This window comes from Microcaecilia unicolor, chromosome 3, assembly GCF_901765095.1.
Source record: "Microcaecilia unicolor chromosome 3, aMicUni1.1, whole genome shotgun sequence".
In the NCBI taxonomy this organism is placed as follows: domain Eukaryota; kingdom Metazoa; phylum Chordata; class Amphibia; order Gymnophiona; family Siphonopidae; genus Microcaecilia; species Microcaecilia unicolor.
Window position 1 is genome coordinate 247,499,147 of NC_044033.1, and position 19,443 is coordinate 247,518,589.

The window sequence follows — 19,443 nt, forward strand, 5'->3', positions numbered from 1 at the left end:
GGAGGGTCTAGAGGAAAGAAAATTAGCAGGTAAGACCTAATTTCACCTTCTAACAGCAAAAAATGTAGAAGCTCATGTTGAAGGTGGTGCATGCCTGGAATTATATGCAGGTTCTCTGTTCCATGGTAGCCATATGTGATCTCTGCAGTAATAACCCTTTAGTCAGTCTGCACTACTACTACTTATCATTTCTAAAGCACTACTAGACGTATGCAGCGCTGCACTAGAGGTCTGCACGGGAACGGGGTTTGCGGGGATCCCGCGGAGTCCACGGGAATCCCCTCCGGGTCAGCGGGAGTGCGGTGGGGACGGAAACAGACATGCGGGAATCCCGTGGGGAAGGAGGATGTTCTGACAGGATCCCATGGGGCCACGCCGCGCACATACCTTGTTTGTGAGAGCCCACTGCTTTTCTGCTGATCTGTGTCCCTATCGCATCAGTCATGCTGCAGTGCTGGTTCGCCAATCGCCCCTTCTTCTTTTAGTGGGCGGAGACACCAAGCTCTCCTCCAGTGGGAAAAGGACATCCTTAACTGCCCCGTCGCAGGGACGGCCAAATTTCAAGGGGGGGGGGGGGGTGTCGGGCATAGCAAAGGGCGTGGATGTCCTTCTCAAAGAAATGTTCATTTTGGGCGTCCTCAACTGCTCCGTCGCAGGGACGGCCAAATTTTTCAAGGGGGGGTGTCTGGCATAGCAAAGGCACGTGGATGTCCTTCTCAAAGAAATGTCCATTTTGGGCGTCCTCAACTGCTCCGTCGCAGGGATGGCCAAATATTTCAAGAGGGGTGTCAGGCATAGCAAAGGCGCGTGGATGCCCTTCTCAAAGAAACGTCCATTTTGGGCGTCCTCAACTGCTCCGTCGCAGGGATGGCCAAATATTTCAATAGGGGGTGTCGGTCATAGCAAAGGCGCGTGGATGTCCTCCTCAAAGAAATGCCCATTTTGGGCGTCCTCAACTGCTCCATCGCAGGGACAGCCAAATATTTCAAGGGGGGGGCGTCGGGCATATGAAAGGTGCGTGGATGTCCTTCTCAAAGAAACTTCATTTTGGGGCGTCCTTAACTGCTCCATCGCAGGGACGGCCAGATTTCAAGGGGGTGTTGGAGGCATAGCGAAGGTGGGACTTGAGCGCCTAACACTTAGATGTCCTTCATCCATAATCTAAAAAAAAAAAAAGACACGCACTTGCACGTTTTCACCCGGGTCTCTCTGTCTTAACTCAAGTTCAACACGTGCAAGAGATTTGCTCAACTAATATGTACTGAGTCTTCCAGGCACTGCCAGACCTCTGTATACACAGAAAAGAACTGCACAGAGGTGAGCTCAGCTGACTACTTTTATTTTTTATATGTATAGGCAGTTTTTTTCTCATGTTGGGAACTGGCTGTTTGTGAGCTGTTTTACTGCAGCTAAAACATTAGCATTGTGCTGTTTGGGTGACCAATAATTCTCTCTATTTTAGTGTGGAAAAAACTTGTTTTATGTATTTATTGCCCTTTTTCTAAGATTCAGTATATTGAGTGAAGAAATATTTTCTCTGATTCATTTTACATGTATTACTCTGCATTGTGTTCCCCCTGTCCACTCCACTCAGTACTTTTATACTTCCTTTTTTTTATGGGGACGGAGGAGATTACTCACGGGGACGGGTGGGGACAGGTAGATTCTGGCGGGGATGGGTCGTATTTTTGTCCCCGTGCATCAGAGCTATCACACACACCAAACTGATTTTGACCTGCAGTATCCACATGAAGTGGTTGCTCTCAGAACCTGTCGAAGTATATGGACATAAGACTTGTAAGTTACAGAGCTTATCTGGATCAGGTAGCTTAAGCATGGTCAGCTAATGAGGAGATAGTTGATCAACCAACCAATTTGAAACAGGAGCGAATCAGGGAAACCTGAGGGAGCTGCACAGGTATTGGCCAGGTTGAGGGGCCAGTTCCCAGTGCAGTCATTACTGTAGTACAGCTCAGCCTTTTCGGTCCTTTCCTTTCGGGGCAGCAGGTGGGGGTGGGGGTCGTAATGGGGCCTCCAGAAGTGCTCAAGGTTCTTTTTTATTTTTTTTAAAGATTTTTTTAATTAAATTTTCAAAAGCAGCAACTTTCTGGGTATGCAGACCCATGCAACTTTTAATACATAAAGCATTGTACAGTATAACATATTGCCCCTGGTACATTGAAATTGCTACATCCTAAATCCCTACTCCCTCATCCCTCACCCCCTCTATCAGCCTGCAGGTTGAAGATATCTTTTTTTTTTTTTTTTTTTTCTCATAAGACTCCCATACTTTTGGAAATTCTGAATGTGCCCCTTCCTTAGTACTGTTAATTTAGTCATCTGATAAACATGGTCCAACTTGAGACCCACCCTGTGCATTGATGGGACTTCCACCTGCTTCCATGCCCGTGCCAGGACCAGTCTAGCTGTTGCAAAGATTATTATAGCGAGCTTATGGTCCTGTGTACGACATCCTGGAGGTCGCACATGAAGCAAGCAATGCTCTGGCTGGTTATGTCCCTTTACCCAGGCCATTGACCCTATCAAGCACTTGCTGCCAGAATACTTGCACCTTTGGGCACCCCCATCCCCACCTTTTATCCACATTCTCTCCATCAATCTGCGGGGACCCCTGAATAAATCTTGTATAGCCTCTCTGGTGTGTAATACCACCAGTATAACATTTTATATCCATTCTCTATTAGTGACTGGGCTATTGATGGTTTAGAAGTGCTCAAAATTCCAGAGCTTCACAGTGAGAGTGCAGGTGCCCAGCCTCTGGTAGTTCCCATTGGCGGCAGTTTGCAGCTGTTTTCCAGAGGTAGGCCCCGTGACATCAGATCAATGGGTCCTCTTCCAGATTTCCTCGTCTCTCCCTGCAAGTCTCTGGTCAAGATGGCAGCTGTCCGGCAGAGCCTGGAGAGGCTTTTGACCCTGAGGGCAGTGATTCCAGTCTCTCCAGAAGAAAGAGTTTCTGGGAGGTATTCCATTTATTTTGTGGTGCCCAAAAAGGAGGATTCCTGACATCCTATCCTGGATCTCAATGGGCCTTTGCGCATTTCTCCCTTTCGCATGGAGACCCTACATTTAGTGATAGTAGAGGTGCAGCTGGGAGAGTTTCTGACCTCTCTAGATCTGTCAGAAGAGTATCTTCATATTCTAATTCCTCAGCGACCCTCCAGACTGGTCAAGACGCGTGGGTTATGTACTACCAGTAGAGGGAGACTGAGAAAACACTGAGCTTTTGATACTGTATGTATAACCTGTGCAGCACCTCAACTAGCTAGTATTTTCTCAGTTCAGCAGAGGTAGAAGTACAGCCTGTGCAGTCCTCCAAATAGTCTGGTGAGATTAAAAAAAAAAAAAAGTGGAAATTTTAATTGAGCTTCTTTTGGTATTGTAGAACCCTGTGCATGGTTTAAAAAAAAACGTGCTTCTGTGCGTGGTTAAAAAAAAAATGCTTCGGGGGTCTGGGTCCGGTGGGGCCCAGCGTTCCCCTTGGGGTGTCACAACTGCTGGTCGGGTCCCTCCCCCGGTGCTACTCTCTCTCTCTCAGTACTGGAGCTTTGAGTGCCTCGCAATCAGCAGCCGCCAGGCTCCCTGTCTCTTTAAAATAAAATAATTAATTGGAGCGAACGGGGGAGTTCAGTTTCGCTTTGCCTAGGCGGGAGAGTAGTTCTAGTATTATCTCTGGAAGGGAGGTCAGCGTCTTTTTCGAGGGCAGCGTTTCTCAGGAGCGGATTTGTCTTAATTCCTGGTGAGGATCCTTTGTGGTCCGCATTTTTCATGGGGACGAACTCGCGGAGCTTATAGACTAGGTGACGTCTACTCTTAATTTGAGCAGGCAGAGACCTCCCGCGGTAGAGGTTAGACAGGTGGATCCTTTGGTTAAGGGAATTCAGCATAAAGCGCGGTCTTTTCCCATGAATAAAGATCTCCGGGATATGATTTGTCAGGAGTGGATTTTGCCTGATTCGCCGTGTAAGGTTTCTAGGGCAATGGCGAGGCTTGATCCTCTTCTGCAGGTGGATAGGGAATCTCTTAAGGCCCCCACAGTGGATGCAGTAGTTAGCGGCGGTTACTAAAGCTACGGCTATTCCTGTAGACAGCAGTGCTGCACTCCGTGATCCCCAGGATAGGAAAGTGGAATCCTTTCTCAAGCATAGTTTTGATTTGTCAGCGCTAGCGCTCCAGGCCTCGGTGTGTGGGGGTATGGTAGCTCGAACTTATTTTCGCTGGGCCATGAAGCTTCTTGATGATTCAGTGGACGTTGGAGCTTCGGAGGTCCAGGAATTAGCTAAATTAGAGATGGGTTTGTCCTTTTTGTCTGATGCTCTTTACGATTTGTTGCGGGCGTCAGCCATCGTTGGAGCGTGTAGGGCTCTCTGGTTGCGAGATTGGGTCGCAGATGCGGCTTCCAAGTCTAAATTGTGTTCTCTTCCCTTTAAGGGATCCATGCTCTTTGGTGAGGATTTGGATAGCCTGGTGCGTGGTCTGAGTGACGTTAAGGTTCCTCGTCTTCCGGAATTTCATCCCAAAGCAGGGTCCAGGGGGCCATCTTTGCGTGGTCGGTTTAAGGAAGCCCGACGGTATAGACCGGGTAGGTCTAGTGGAGTTTCTTGTGGTCATTTTTACCAGCGCGAGGAAGCCGTCGTGGAGGGCGTAATTTCTCCTTGGGAGGTCCGAGTTCGGGACGCAATACTACTACTAATAGCATTTGTGTAGCGCTACCAGACGCACGCAGCGCTGAACACTTGACATAGAGTGACAGGCCCTGCTCAAAGAGCTTACAATCTAGGCAATACCCAATGAATGTGTGAGAGTCCAGAGTTGGGCCCAGATCACATCAGACCAGTGGGCTGTTGAGGTGGTTCGCGATGGCTATGCGCTGGAGTTCGAAACCTCGCTTCCCGAATTTTTTCTGGAATCCCCTTGTCATTCTCGGGTCAAGAAGGCGGCAGTTGGGACACTTTTTGCTTTGATTGCTCAAGTTGGGAGCAGTGATTCCCTTTCCCTCCGGTCAGCAAGGCACAGGGTGCTGTTCGATCTATTTTGTGGTGCCAAAAAAGGAGGGTTCCTTTCGACATATTTTAGATCTCAAAAGAGTCAGCTTGGCCCTAAAGGTTCCCTCCTTTCGCATGGAGACGTTGCGGTCAGTCATTGTAGCAGTTCGGAGTGGCGAGTTCCTCACTTCGCTGGATTTGACAGGGGCTTATCTTCACATTCCCATTTGGGTGGCGCATCAACGTTTTCTTTGTTTTGCCGTTTTAGGGACGCATTTTCAGTTTTGTGCGCTGCCTTTCGGTCTTGCTACAGCTCCCTGCACCTTCTCCAAGGTAGTGGCTGCGGCGGCGGCGTTATGCAGGCAGGGCATTTTGGTGCACCCTTATCTCGACGATTGGCTGATTTGGGCCAAGTCAAAAGCGGAGAGCAAAGGGGCTGCGGCTCGTGTGGTACAGTTTTTGGAGTCCCTTGGTTGGGTAGTGAATCTCAGCCAGAGTCATCACAACCAGTCGCTGGAGTATCTGGGAGTTCGGTTCGATATGTTAAAGAGTCGGGTGTTTTTACCATCCCTTCGGATTCTCAAGTTCAGCATCAGATTCGTCATCTTTCGTCAGCTTCTGGCTGAGCGTATGCCGTCGGCTTGTGCTTATCTTCAGATTCTGGGTATGATGGCAGCGGCCATAGAGGTGGTGCCTTGAGCCCGGGCGCACATGCGACAGCTCTGCTCAGTCGGTGGGAGCCCCAGACGCAGGAGTTGGGAGATGCGTTTACCGTTGACCACAATCTCTCGTCGCAGCCTTCACTGGTGGCTACACACGCAACTTGGAGAAGGGTATTCCTTTGGAGTCTCCAGAGTGGATAGCTCTCACTACGGACGCCAGTCTGTCGGACACGGGAGCTTATTGTCTCGGTCAGGTAGACCAAGGCCGGTGGTCTTGGGAGGAAGCACAGTGGTCCATTAACCGGTTGGAGACTCGGGCCACAGTTCTTCCAGAATCTGATCCTTGGCAAGGCTGTTAGAGTGCTCTATGACAACGCCACGGCCGTAGCTTATGTCAATCGGCAAGGGGGCACAAATAGTCGGGCTGTTGCAGATGAGGCGGCGCAGTTGGTTCGCTGGGCAGAACTTCATCTTCAGGCTCTTTCGGCAGCACTTGTAGCCGGAGTGGACAAAGTGGATGCAGGTGATCTGAGCAGACATACTCTAGATTCCGGAGAATGGGCTCTACATCGGTCGGTTTTCGATCACTTTGTGTCAGAATGTGGCTTTCCGGTGATGGATCTCATGGCAACGGCAGACAATGCACAAGTCCAACGGTTTTTCAGTTGCAGAAGAGACCCTCGGGCGGAGGGACTCGACGCTCTTGTACCCTGGCCTCAGGGGTTGCTGTATGTTTTTCCTCCGTGGCCTTTGATCGATCGAGTAGTTCAGCGCATCGAACGTCATTCGGGTCTGGTGATTTTAATAGCTCCGAATTGGCTGTGTCGTCCGTGGTACGGAGATCTGGTACGTTTAGCGGCAGTGGCGTGGTATGTCAAGGCCCGATCGTAATGCCGGATCCGTCTCCGTTCTCGCTTATGGCTTGGCTCTTGAGAGGCACAAGTTGAGGAAGAAAGGGTTTTCTTCTAGAGTTATCGCTACGATGTTAAACTCCCGCAAGCAATCCACTTCTCTGGCGTATATTCGAGTCTGGAGGCTTTTTGAGCACTGGTGTCAAGATCGTGATATTAGCCCTTTTTGTACTTCTATTGCGGAAGTGTTGGATTTTTTGCAGGATGGTTTGGACAGAGGTTTGGCCTTGTCTACTTTGAAGGTGCAGGTAGCAGCCTTGTCCTGTTTCCGTGGAAAGGTTCAGGGGAAGTCCTTAGCTTTGGCACCTGATGTGGGCTCGGTTTTTGAAGGGCGTTAAATTGATTCGACCTCCGCATCGTTGGTTGGTTCCCCCGTGGGACTCATCTTGTTTTGGATGCTTTAGTCTGTCCTCTGTTTGAGCCTTTGATTTCGGCTACTTGCAAGGATCTTTCTTTGAAGCCTCAGATCGTTTGTTTGTTCTTCATGGTGGTCCGAGGAAGGGGGCAGCCGATTCCAAGGCAACTATAGCAAGGTGGTTGAAGGAGGCAATTGCGTCTGCTTATTTATTGAAGGGTCGTGAGGTTCCTCAGGTTTTTTCAGCTCATTCCACTATGGGAGTGGCAGCTTCTTGGGCGGAAAATGGTATGATTCCTCCACTGGATATTTGTCGGGCAGCGGTTTGGTCTTCTTTGCATTCATTTGTGAAGCATTATAGGATTGATGTTCATTCAAAGGAAGAGGCAAGTTTTGGTGCAGCAGTTTTGACCTCTGACCTTCGCAGGTCCCCGCCCATAGATGTTTACTGCTTTGGTACGTCCCACGCGTCTTGACCGGTCTGGAGGGTCGCTGAGGAAGGTGAAATTAGATCTTACCTGCTAATTTTCTTTCCTCTAGATCCTCCAGACTGGTCAAGAGCCCGCCCTGTTTCTCTTCAAGGCCAGGAGATGTTCTTTGAGTTTTCCTCGGCAGCTGATGATTGTTGTTCAAATACTTTCAGACTTTTCTTGCCAGGTTCTGATGCTGGTTTGAGTCTCATGCAGGTGTGGCTCTGTTTGTGGCCTGCCTGGAGAAGCACATATTTCTATAGTATGGCTTTCCACGTATGGGGTTCTGTTAGGTTGGTTGTTTTTGTTCTCTGCTTTATTGTTATACTGGCTAGTTGAGGTGCTGCACAGGTTATATATACAGTATCAAAAGCTGAGTGTTTTCTCAGTCTCCCTCTGCTGGTAGGCGTACATAACCCACGCGTCTTGACCGGTCTGGAGGGTCTAGAGGAAGGAAAATTAGCAGGTAAAATCTATTTCACCTTCTTCGGCATCATCAGCAGCTTTTTCGCGTTTGCAGTCTTGGGGGAACACTGCCAATTTTGGGCAATGCTTTCGGCTTGGCTACTGCGCCATGGCTCTTCTCCAAGGTGATGTTGGTGGTGGCGGCGGCTCACCTCAGGCAGGAGGGCATTCTGGTGCACCCCTACTTGGACAGGCTGATAAGAGCGAATTCCATCAAGGAGAGCTGCATAGCCACAGCTTGGGTGGTCCAACTGCTTCAACATCTGGGTTAGATTGTCAGTGTGGCCAAGTGTTCTCTTCCCTCAGTCAGTCGTTGGAATATCTGGGGGTTCATTTTGACATGCTGGATGGCATGGTGTGCCTCCCGGAATCGCAGATCCAGAATATTCAGTCGCAGATTCGTCAGCTTCTACTCAAGGATCCATCCGCTTGGGCGATTCTCTAGGTTCCATGGGCGAGGGCTCACATGAGGCCTCTTCAGTCTGCTCTCTTGATGTGTTGGTCCCCTCAGTCGGATGCGATCTCTTGCAGGATGCAACTTCGCAGGGCATTGTGCCTCAGCCTTCAGTGGTGGCTGGATCGGTGGCATCTGAGTTGAGTCATGCCTCTGGAACCTCCGGACTGGGTGCTGGTGACTACGGATGCCAGTTTCTCCGTGGGGAGCCCATTGTTCGGAGGTGGCCCAGGGCCGCTGGTCGATCAACCGTCGAGATTCTGTTGATAGTCACCCTGTTGGCCTTTCAATGATGATTTTATCTCCGGGATGTTAGTGTGCTTTCAGACAATGAGACCATGGTAGCTTATGTCAGTCGCCAGGAAGGTACCAAGAGCCCTCTGTTTGCGCAAGAAGCAGCTCTGATCATGGCCGGGGCGGAGCAGAATCTACGGTTGCTATCAGCTGCGAATGTAGCGGGCTTCACCAATCTGGAGGTGGATTATCTCAATCGCCCACATCTGGATCCAGTGGGGTGGAGTTTGGCTGCCTTTGCGTTTCAACTCATTGTCAACAGGTGCGGCTCCCCGATCATGGATTTCATGGCCACAGCCTAGAATGCAAAGGCCCCAAGGTTCTTCAGCCATTGAAAGGAACCGTTGTCAGAGGGTCTGGATGCATTCGTTCATCCCTGGCCATCTCGGGGACTGCTATTTGTGTTCCCTCCGTGACTGCTCATTGGTCGAGTTCTGCCACGCATTCAGGGTCACGGTGATCGAGTAGTTCTCATAGTGCCCAGCTGGCCGCAGTATGGTGATCTGGTTCTGTTGCAGGTGTACAATACAGTTCATTTTCCCTTTGAGGGCGGTCTGCTGCAGTAGGGTCCCGTTCTCATACCCGATGTGGCTCTGTTCTCGCTTACAACTTGACTGGAGTGTGCAAGGTAGTTGAAGAAGGGGTATTCTTCCGGGGTGATTGGTATCCTCTAGGAAGCTTTCCATCTCTTTGGCCTACTTATGACTTCGGCATATTTTTGAGTCTTAGTATGAAGAGCGAGAGGTACTTCTCCTGTGGGCTTTGCTATTGGAATTCCTTGAGGGTGATTTGGGAAAAGAGTGGTTATTTTCTTTTCAGGTTCAACTGGTAGGTCTGGCTTGTTTTCGGGGCTCGATTCAGGGGAAGTCTCTGGCTCTCCATCCAGTTTTCAGGTTTTTCCATGGGGTCAGACGGTTGAGACCACCAGTTCGGCTAGTCGTTCCTCCTTGGTATTTGAACTTGGTGTTGTCGGCCTTAGTTAAGGCCCCCTTCAAGGCTCTTCAGCAAGCCTCCCTCAAGGATCGTTCTCTCGAGGTGGTATTTTTGGTGGCCATCACGTTGACGTGTCGTATTTCGTAGTTGTAGACTCTATCATGGGAGCTTTTCTGGTTTTCTGTAAAGAGAAGGTGTCTTTGCGGCCAGTTCCGTCCTTTTTTTGCCCAAGGTAATTTTTCCTTTTAATGTTAGTCTTATTTCCATATCGTCCTGTCAGATCAATCCAGAGACCTGTGGGTTATGCTCCTCCTCCAGCAGGTTAGATAGAGAGAACACTGAAGTTTCCCTCTAGAGAGCATGTGCAGCCTCACTAACTTCAGTATTCTCTCTATCTTAGCAGGTAGAAGGAGCATACTGTGCAGCTCTGTATTCCAAGGCTCCTATCCCGTTCCCTCGGGGGTGTTGAGCTTTTGGTGGGGTTGAGGTGTGGATGCACATTGGGGATACACCTGGTGGTGCCAGGTCCCTACCCTTCTCCCCCTCTCAGCCGGACAAATCTACAGAAAGGTAGTCTCCTGCCTCTTTTCAAAAAAAAAAAAAAAAAAGATACCTTTCACTAAACAGCATTGCCTGCAAAATAGCACTGGGTGTGATAGTGCTGGAAGCAATTTCAGTGTTCTTTACTTTGAACGTGAGCAGGGCTAACAAGGTGCTGTAAGTAAAATTTAATTTTTACCATGTCTGTGCCATCTGAGTCTGAAGCGCTGTGGAGCTCGTCGGTCAGCGTCGGGGGGGTGTGAGTCATGCTCTGTAAATTTGAATCAGGCCGGGGCCGAGAATCAGGACCGCGAGTTGGGCTACGATGGGGCGCTCCGAAGCGATGCAGGTTTTGCGGGAAGCGCGGGTCTCGGCTCGGCGTGTGCCTCCGCCAGCGCCATTTTTTGTGTCAGGTGTGAGAAGCCAGAAACCGCGAACGCGGCGGCTGGGGCAGATGCAGTTCAGGAGAACAGCGCGGGAGCAGCGTTGGACAAGTCGGGGTTGTCCGGTTTCTCTCCGGCGTTCGTTTTGCTTATGCATGAGGCGTTTATGCTGCTTATGGGCGGCGATCGGCAACCGGCGGCCATTTTGGGGACCCAGGTGGAGTCAGAGCCACAGCCGGTGCTGCAGCACGCCAAGAGGTCTCGTTTGGACTTTGAGCAGTCCATGGCCGACGATTCGGCTCACTCGGATGTAGAGGGCGAATTAGCGTCGGCGGAATCGGGCACAGAGGCCTTAAAGAAGGAGAGTTACCCGCAGCTGAGGGGCATGATCCCACTGCGGCGAGGCTTTTCAGGAGAGAAGAATTGCATGCTCTTATAGTGCAAGCGCTTCAAATTTTAAATCTCTCGGCTCCGGAGCCTTCGGTCCCAGTTGCGGTGAGTGGGTCCATTATGTCAGGTACTAGAGCCCCGCCAAGGGCTTTTTATATTCATGAGGCCATGCAAGTTCTAATTAAGGCTCAATGGGAAACCCCTGAAGCTAGTTTGAGGGTGGCCCGGGCTATGGGCAAGCTTTGTCCGTTGCACCAAGAAGATTTGGATTCCTTGAGACTGCCGGTGGTGGATTCCCTGATTACGGCAGTTACTAAGAAGACTGCCTTGCCAGTGGAAGGTGGGGCGGCTCTTAGGGACCCACAAAAAAAGAAGCTCGAGGCGGTGGTCAAGTCGTCTTTTGAGGTGGCCGCTTTGACTTTGCAGGCTTTGGTATCTGGGTCATAGTGGCTAGAGCGTGCTTGTCTTGGGTGCAGAAAGCGGCGTCGCCGGTTGACCTAATTGAATACCTTCCTCTTTTAGAGTCGGGTTTGGCTTATTTGGCTGATCTCCTGTATGATATTCTTAGGGCTTCCGCTGGAGGGGTTTCTTTGGCGGTATCGGCTAGGCGCTGGATTTGGTTAAAACATTGGGCAGCTGATCTTCCTTCTAAATCCCGCTTGGCGTGCTTGCCATTTAAAGGTAGATTGCTGTTTGGTCAAGAACTGGAACAGATTGTTAAGGACCTGGGGGAGTCCAAGGGTCGTTTGCCTGAGGATAAATCCAAAAACCAAGCGAGAACTTTTCGTCCGCGTTTTAAGGAAGCTAAGAAATATAGGCCTGGAAAGGTTGGAGGCTTTTCGAAGTCCCGTTTTTCTCAGAAACTTCAACAGCCCTTTCGGCAGGAACGTAAAATTCAGCAGACAGCTCCCAGAGGTCAGTCTGGAGCTAGAGGCCCACAATGATGGGGCCCTGGTCCAGCCCTCTCCACCGATAGGAGGACGGCTGTCCGACTTTGGAGAGGAATGGGCCAGGGTAACCACAGACGAATGGGTGTTGAGTATTATACGAGAGGGTTACAAACTGGAGTTTGTGCGCTCTCTCGCAGACAGTTTTCTCGAGTCTCCGTGCAAATCTCCAATAAAGTCAGCAGCGGTGAAGGCTACCTTGGCGGAGCTACTTCGTCTGGGGGCTGTAGTCTCAGTACCGGCAGACGAGGTGGGGCGAGGTCGTTACTCGATTTATTTTGTGGTGCCAAAGAAAGAAGATGCTTTCCGCCCAGTGTTGGATCTCAAAGCGGTAAACAAAGCCCTCGCTGTGCAACACTTCAGGATGGAAACCCTTCGGTCAGTTATTTCAGCGGTGCAACCCGGAGAGTTCCTGACAGCTCTCGATCTAAAGGAGGCTTACTTGCATATTCCCATTTGGCCTCCTCATAAAAGATTTCTGCGTTTCGCAATCTTGGGAAAGCATTTCCAGTTCAGAGCTATGCCGTTCGGTCTAGCTACGGCTCCTCGCACGTTCTCCAAAGTTATGATAGTCGTGGCGGCTCACTTAAGATCCAAAGGCTTGCAGGTTCACCCTTATCTCGACGACTGGTTGATCCGAGCCCCTTCTTACACGGAGAGTGTGCGGGCCACTCAGCAAGTCATAGCTCTTCTTCAGTCTTTGGGTTGGGTAATAAACTTTCGGAAGAGCCATCTCGTCCCATCTTAGACTTTGGACTATTTGGGGGTGAAATTGGATACCACCCAGGGGAGAGTTTTTCTACCGGATCAGCATCACTTCAAGTTGGAGAAACAGGTGTCATCCATTCTTCAGAAGCCGATTCCAAGGGCCTGGGATTATGTTCAGCTTCTGGGATCAATGGCAGCGACGATAGAGGTGGTCCCCTGGGCTCGGAGTCACATGCACCCGCTGCAATGGCATCTTCTCAGTCAGTGGTCTCCTCTATCCGAGGATTACTCGATACGGCTTCCCTGGTCTCCGCAAGCTCGTTTTGCCCTTCGTTGGTGACTCAAGTCGGACAATTTGATTCGGGAATGCCTCTGGACACGCCCGATTGGTGTGTGGTGACGACGGATGCCAGTCTCTCGGGTTGGAGAGCTCATTGTCTCGGTCACTTAGCGCAGGGGACCTGGTCGGTGCAGGAGTCCAAGCTGCAGATCAATCTTCTCGAGCTTCGAGCAATCCGGTTGGCTCTGGAGGCATTCGAGAAGTTTCTGGCACATCGCCCAGTACGAGTCCTCTCCGACAAAGCGACGGCAGTGGCGTATGTCAATCGTCGGGGGGGGGGGGGACGAGTAGCGCTCCTCTAGCAAAGGAGCGGCAATACTGTGTCAATGGGCAGAGAGCAGGTTGGCACAGTTGTCGGCGGCTCATATAGCGGGAACTTTAAATGTTCAGGCCGACTTCCTCAGTTGCAATCGTTTGGACGCGGGAGAGTGGGTTCTGTCCCAGTCTGCCTTTCGTCTGATTTTGGAGCAATGGGAACAGCCGGTGATGGATCTGATGGCTCGCTCCTCCAATGCCAAGGTGGCCAGAGTTTTCAGCAGGGCCAGAGAGGTCGGTTCCGACGGCGTGGATGCTCTTCTTCAGCAGTGGCCACTAGAACTTCTTTGTCTTTCCTCCGTGGCTGATGATAGGTTGGACGGTGGGCAGGATAGCTCGGCATCTGGGACCGGTGATTCTGGTGGCTCCGGATTGGCCCAGACGTCTGTGGTATGCAGATATTAGTCTAATCGACGATCCGGTCCACCTAGCTCATCTGAAGGATCTTCACTGGCAGGGTCCGGTGACCATGCAGGATTCTGCTCACTTTTGGCTTACGGCCTGGCTATTGAAAGGTCGCGTCTGAGGCGTAAAGGCTATCCGGAGGACTTTATTACCACAATGTTACATGCGCATAAGTGATCTACATCGATGGCGTATGCGAGAGTTTGGAGGACGTTTGTTTCCTGATGTGAGTTGGCTGGATTGTCGCCGCAGTCAGCTTCTCTAGGCTCTATTTTGGCCTTTTTACAACAGGGTTTGGACAAACAGCTGTCACTTAGCACTCTGAAGGTACAGGTGGCGGCGTTAGCCTGTTTTAGGGGCCGGTTGGAGAGGCATTCCTTGGCCTCTCATCCGGATGTGGTTCGTTTTTTACGTGGTGTAGGTCAGTTGAGGCCGCCTCGAGTTCCGGTAGTGCCGGCGTGGAATTTGAACCTGGTCCTGCGGGCGTTGCAATGGCCTCCGTTTGAACCCCTCAAAGAGTCTTCCTTGAAGGATCTTACGTTGAAGACAGTCTTTCTTGTGGCAATGACTTCCGCTAGGTGGCTATCGGAGCTTCAGACACTCTCATGCAGAGATCCCTTCCTTAGGTTTTCGGAGGCAGGGGTTTCAGTTCGGACAGTTCCCTCTTTTCTGCCTAAATTGGTTACGCGTTTTCATCTTAGCCAAGAGGTGGTTTTACCATCTTTCAAGCGGGAAGATTATTCTCACGATTTTAGGGCTTTACGTTGTCTGGATGTTCGGAGAGCCTTGTGTGCATACCTGGAGGCAACTAATTCATTTCGGAAGACAGATCACCTCTTCATCCTGTTTGCAGGCCTCTAAAGCGACAATTTCTAGGTGGCTTAAGGATTTCCTCGGCATATCGTAAAAGCGTAAAAGCACATTCCACAAGGGCGCAAGCGACGTAGTTTGCAGAGTCTAGTCTGGTTCCATGGGAGGATATCTCGAAGGCGGCAACGTGGTCGTCAGTGCATACATTCTCGAAATATTATCGGATTGATGTCGCAGCGCGTCAGGATGCGATCTTTGGGCCTTCGGCGTTGGCGGCCGGTGTTCGGTCCCACCCTGTCTGAGGATTGCTTTGGTACATCCCACATGTCTCTGGATTGATCTGACAGGACGATATGGAAGGTAAAATTATGTCTTACCTGATAATTTTCTTTCCATTAGTCCTTCAGATCAATCCAGAGGCCCTCCCTGTAATGCAAACTCGTGTTTTCAGAAAAGTTTATCAGTTGGTTCTGTTCACGTTCTGGGTTTGTTGATCGGTTAATAAGTTTGGGCGATTGCAAATTCATTTACTACTTTCAATTTGGCAGCGGGGAGTATTCTCCCAGGTTCGGCTGCAGTTCTAGAGGCAGGAGACTGTATCTTGTTTGTTACTGCTTTGGTATTGTGTATACTGAAGTTAGTGAGGCTGCACATGCTCTCTAGAGGGAAACTTCAGTGTTCTCTCTAACCTGCTGGAGGAGGGGCGCAACCCACACGCCTCTGGATTGATCTGAAGGACTAATGGAAAGAAAATTATCAGGTAAGACATAATTTTACCTTCTTTGCCATCTTTTTCATGAGGAGTCTCCTTCCTTGTATAGGCTTGATGTCCATAGGGCGCTGAAGTGTTATGTTCGGACGGCAGAGTTTCGTAAGTCGGGTCATTTTTTTGTCTTGTTTTGCGGTCTGCGGAAAGGGGAGGCGTCTTCGAGGGCATCCATCGCTCCCTGGATTAAATAGGCTGTGGCATCTCTATTGCAGGGTAAGGATGCGCCTGTCGTGTTGCAGGCGCATTGTACGCATGCTTGGGCTTCCTCTTGGGCAGAACATTCTCTTGTTCCTCCGCAGGTGGCAACTTGGTCCTCTGTCAGGCATTACCAGTTGGATGTTCAGTCCCGGCAGGACGCTTCTTTTGGGACATTTGTGTTGGTCCGGGGAATTTCAAACCTTCAGTGAGTACTGCTTGGGCACTTCCCACTTGTCGGGAATGGTCTGGAGCAGATGATAAGGAAGGAGAAATTAGATCTTACCTGCTAATTTGCTTTCCTTGAGTCTCTCCAGACCATTCCCAAACTCTGCCTCGGAGGAGTGTGTCACTGTGGTGGGTTGCCTGATACTTCTGGGACTGCAAGCGGCTACTTTGATGTCACAGTTTTATTTGGTTGGATGACTGGTGCTCTCTTCCTTCCGGGGGTTCTTGAAGGGAGTTTAGTTATGTTTTTCTGTTTCTGGATTTTTGTGATTTTTGTATGGTGCTTGGCTATTAGAAACACTGAGCAGGTCAGTGTTGCATAGCCCCTTATACAGGTGTCACTACTCAATTCTCAGTCTCCTGCTGGCAGGAGTGCTTATTGCCCACTTGTCGGGAATGGTCTGGAGAAACTCAAGGAAAGCAAATTAGCAGGTAAGATCTAATTTCTCATTCATCCTTACCTGGATGATTGGCTGATCAGTGTGAAGTCATATCAGGAGAGTATACAGACCACAGATCGTGTGGTGCAGTTCTTACAGTCCCTTAGTCAACTCGCAAGAGAATTTTCTACAACCGTCTCAGCCACTGGATTATCTGGGCGGGGTGCTCGGACACTCGGCAGGGTTGAGCGTTTCTTCCCCGGGCCTGAATTCTCAAGTTACAGTTGGCAAATTCAACAGTTTCTGCAGAGATCGGTGCCATGTGCAAGGGACTACTTTTAAATGTTGAGCTCCATGGCAGTGACGATAGAGGCAGTGCCTTAGGCCAGAGCATACATGAGAATTCTTCAAAAGTTCCTTCTCTCCAGGTGGTCGCCTCAGAGGGATTCATGCAGAGAAAATTGTCACTGCCAACGTGGGAGCGCAGCATCTACTGCTGGTGGCTTCAGACGACCATCCTATCCAAGGGGAGGACAGTAACCAGCCTCAAGGGCTGGGGAGCGCACTACCAGGATCCGTATTTACAGGGTATTTGGTCTCGGCCAGATATGTCCTGTTCAGTCAACCTATTGGAAACCAGAGTGATTTCAGCTGGCGCTATATCGTCCTCTTCTGGCAGGCGAATCAGTTATGTCAATTGACAAGGGGGGAACGAGGAGTTGCCAGTTGGAACAGGAAACAGCACAGCTCATGAGCTGGCCAGAATTACATCTGGTCACTCTTTCAGCGTCCCACGTAGTGGGGACGGAGAATGTTCAGGCAGACGTTTTTCAGTCACACATACTCTGGATCCCAGGGAAAGGGCTGTCAGTGAGATGGTGTTTCAAGCGGTCGTAGATTGCTTGGGGTTCCGGTCACAGATCTCTTTGCCTGTTTCAGTGTGAAGGTGCTTTTGTATTTCAGTTGCTGAAAAGATCTCGAACCACAGGGAGTGGATTTATTTTTGCAGCCTTGGCCGGCAGGGCTTCTTTATACTTTTCCTACATGGCCTCTAATAGGGCGCCTACTTCAGAAGATCGAGGCGAACAGAAGCCAGGTGATCCTGGTGATGCTGGATTGGCCCCAAAGATCTTGGTACGCCAATCTCCTGTGCCTTCTTGTTGGCTCTCCTCTCAAGTTTCCAGAGGCTGTCAGTCTCCTGGTCCATGGTCCGGTAGGTCATCCAGACCCAGGTCGATTTTGTCTTACAGCTTGTCTCTTCAGCGGGTGCGGTTGAGGAAGAAATGGTACTCAGCGAACGTGGTTGCCATGATTCATGGTTCGTCATGGTGTTGATCTACTCCTCTTAATTATATCAGGACTTGGAGAGTTTTTGAGGCGTGGTGTGCTGATCTGCACACATACACATCTCACCCTTTTGTGCTTCAGTGGCACAGATCTTAAATTTTTTACAACTAGGTTTTGACAAAGGTCTGGTTCTGGCCTCGCTTAAAGTGCAAATTGCAGCCTTGTCCTGTTTTCGTAGGTGTGTTGCAGGGGAAAGCCCTAGCTAGCCATCCGGATATTTCTCTGTTTTTATGCGGGGTGAGTTTCATACGTTCTCCCTCCCCCGACTTTCTTTACACGATGGGATCTTAATTTGGTTCTCACGAGGACATCCTTTGAGCCTTTGGTGTCCTGTACTTTGAAGGATTTGACGCTCGAGGTGGTATTTTTGGTAGCCATTTTCTCGGCTAGGAGGGTGTCTGAGTCGCAGGCTCTTTCTTGTCAGTCTCCGTTTTTGGAGTTTGCTAAAGACCAAGTATTGGTACACCCCATCCCTTCTTTTCTCTCTAAGGTTTTGTCTAGGTTTCATTTGTCCCAGTTGGTGGTTTTGCCTATGCTAGATTCTTCCTCCGGTTCAGAGGATCAGCATCTCTTAAAGTTCCTCAATGTCAGAGGGTTCTGAAGCACTATTTGAAGACTACAGAGGAATTTCGTAGGACGGATCTTCTGTTTTGCTGGTTGGATGATGTTGTAAAGTGTGCAAGGCTTCTATACCCACGATTTCTAGGTGTGAAAGTCCTCTCTACTGGAGGGCAGGCGGCATCATGGGCAGAGTGCTTCCTGGAGTCCCCTTTGGACATCTGTAAGGCGGTGACTTCCTTGCATTCCTTCTCGAAGCATTGCAGATTGGATGTTTAGAGTCAGGATGCCGTTTTTGGTGCAAAGGTTCTCATTGCCGGTTTACTAGGGTCCCTCCCATAAAGATACTGCTTTACTTCCCATCAGTCACATTCTGGACCGGTCCGGAGGGACGCTAAGGAAGGAGAAATTAGTTCTTACCTGCTAATTTGCTTTTCTTTTTTCCTCCGGACCGGCCCAGATCCCTCCCTCGGATTAGTCACCACGTGGAAGTTTGGTTTTATTTCGAGCTGCATTGTACGTTTGCAGTTGCATTTTTCTTGCAAAAAAAAAAAGGCACATGCTGTTTGTTAATATGGTGTCGGTGGCCGCTCAGGTTCACAGATGCACTGAATGTAACTCTTCTCTATTCTTCTGCTTTGTTACGATCTGGATCTGTTTCTAACTGGCAGGGGCTCTTATTGGCTCTCTCTAGAGTCAGTTCAGTCTTCACCTGCTGGAAGGCGTGCACAACCCATCAGTCACATTCTGGGCCAGTCCGGAGGGACTAAAGGAAAGCAAATTAGGCCGTAATAACTAATTTCTCCATATTCCAGAAGGCAAGTGACTTGATATCCTGGTGACAGTTCTCTTGCTTGTGGGATGAAGTCTGGTTATTGGGTCCTTTTGGTACAGTAACACTAGAAGTAACTGCTGTGCTGTTTCACTCATAAGGAGTATATCCCACTCAGTTGTAGGCAGTCAGACCAGTTTCACTGTTTACAGTTAAGGTATTAGGATGTTACTTTAACAGGACTCAAGGAAGCTAGCGGTTAAGACTAGCGCTGCACATTTATTGCGATAAAAAAAACAAAAAGTGATTAACTGCCCTCCCTCCCCTGGTTGTACACCTGGTTTGGCATCTCTTCCTCTACTCCTGGACTGCTGGCAGCTCTTCTTTCCCTTCCCTGTTTACTGTGTTAAGTCTTTGCCCTGCAGACTCGTCCTGCCCCTTTCTGGTGCAACTTCCTGTTGTCTGAAAGAAAGGCCTGATTCAGGCCGAGGCAACGTTTCAATACGCTTCTGCTGCAGGGTGAAGACTTGGCGGATGGGCAAGGGAGTGAAGGCATATTTGAGAAAATGGGTGAAAGGAAGGGGAATGGGACTTCATATACCGCCTTTCTGAGGTTTTTGCGACTACATTCGAAGCGGTTTACATATTGGTTAGGGTGGTGGACTTTGGTCCTGGGGAACTGAGGAATTGAGTTCGTTTCCCACTTCAGGTACAGGCAGCTCCTTGTGACTCTGGGCAAGTCACTTAACCCTCCATTGCCCCTGGTACAAAATAAGTACCTGAATATTTTTTATTTTATTTTGTTACAT

The 19,443-nt window shown here is 49.8% G+C and overlaps 1 protein-coding gene across 1 annotated transcript in view; it reads left to right on the forward strand.

The window, feature by feature from the left end:
- Positions 1–19,443, forward strand: part of TRIM28 (tripartite motif containing 28) — a 159,662-nt gene that overhangs the window by 21,353 nt on the left and 118,866 nt on the right. The window lies entirely within an intron of this gene.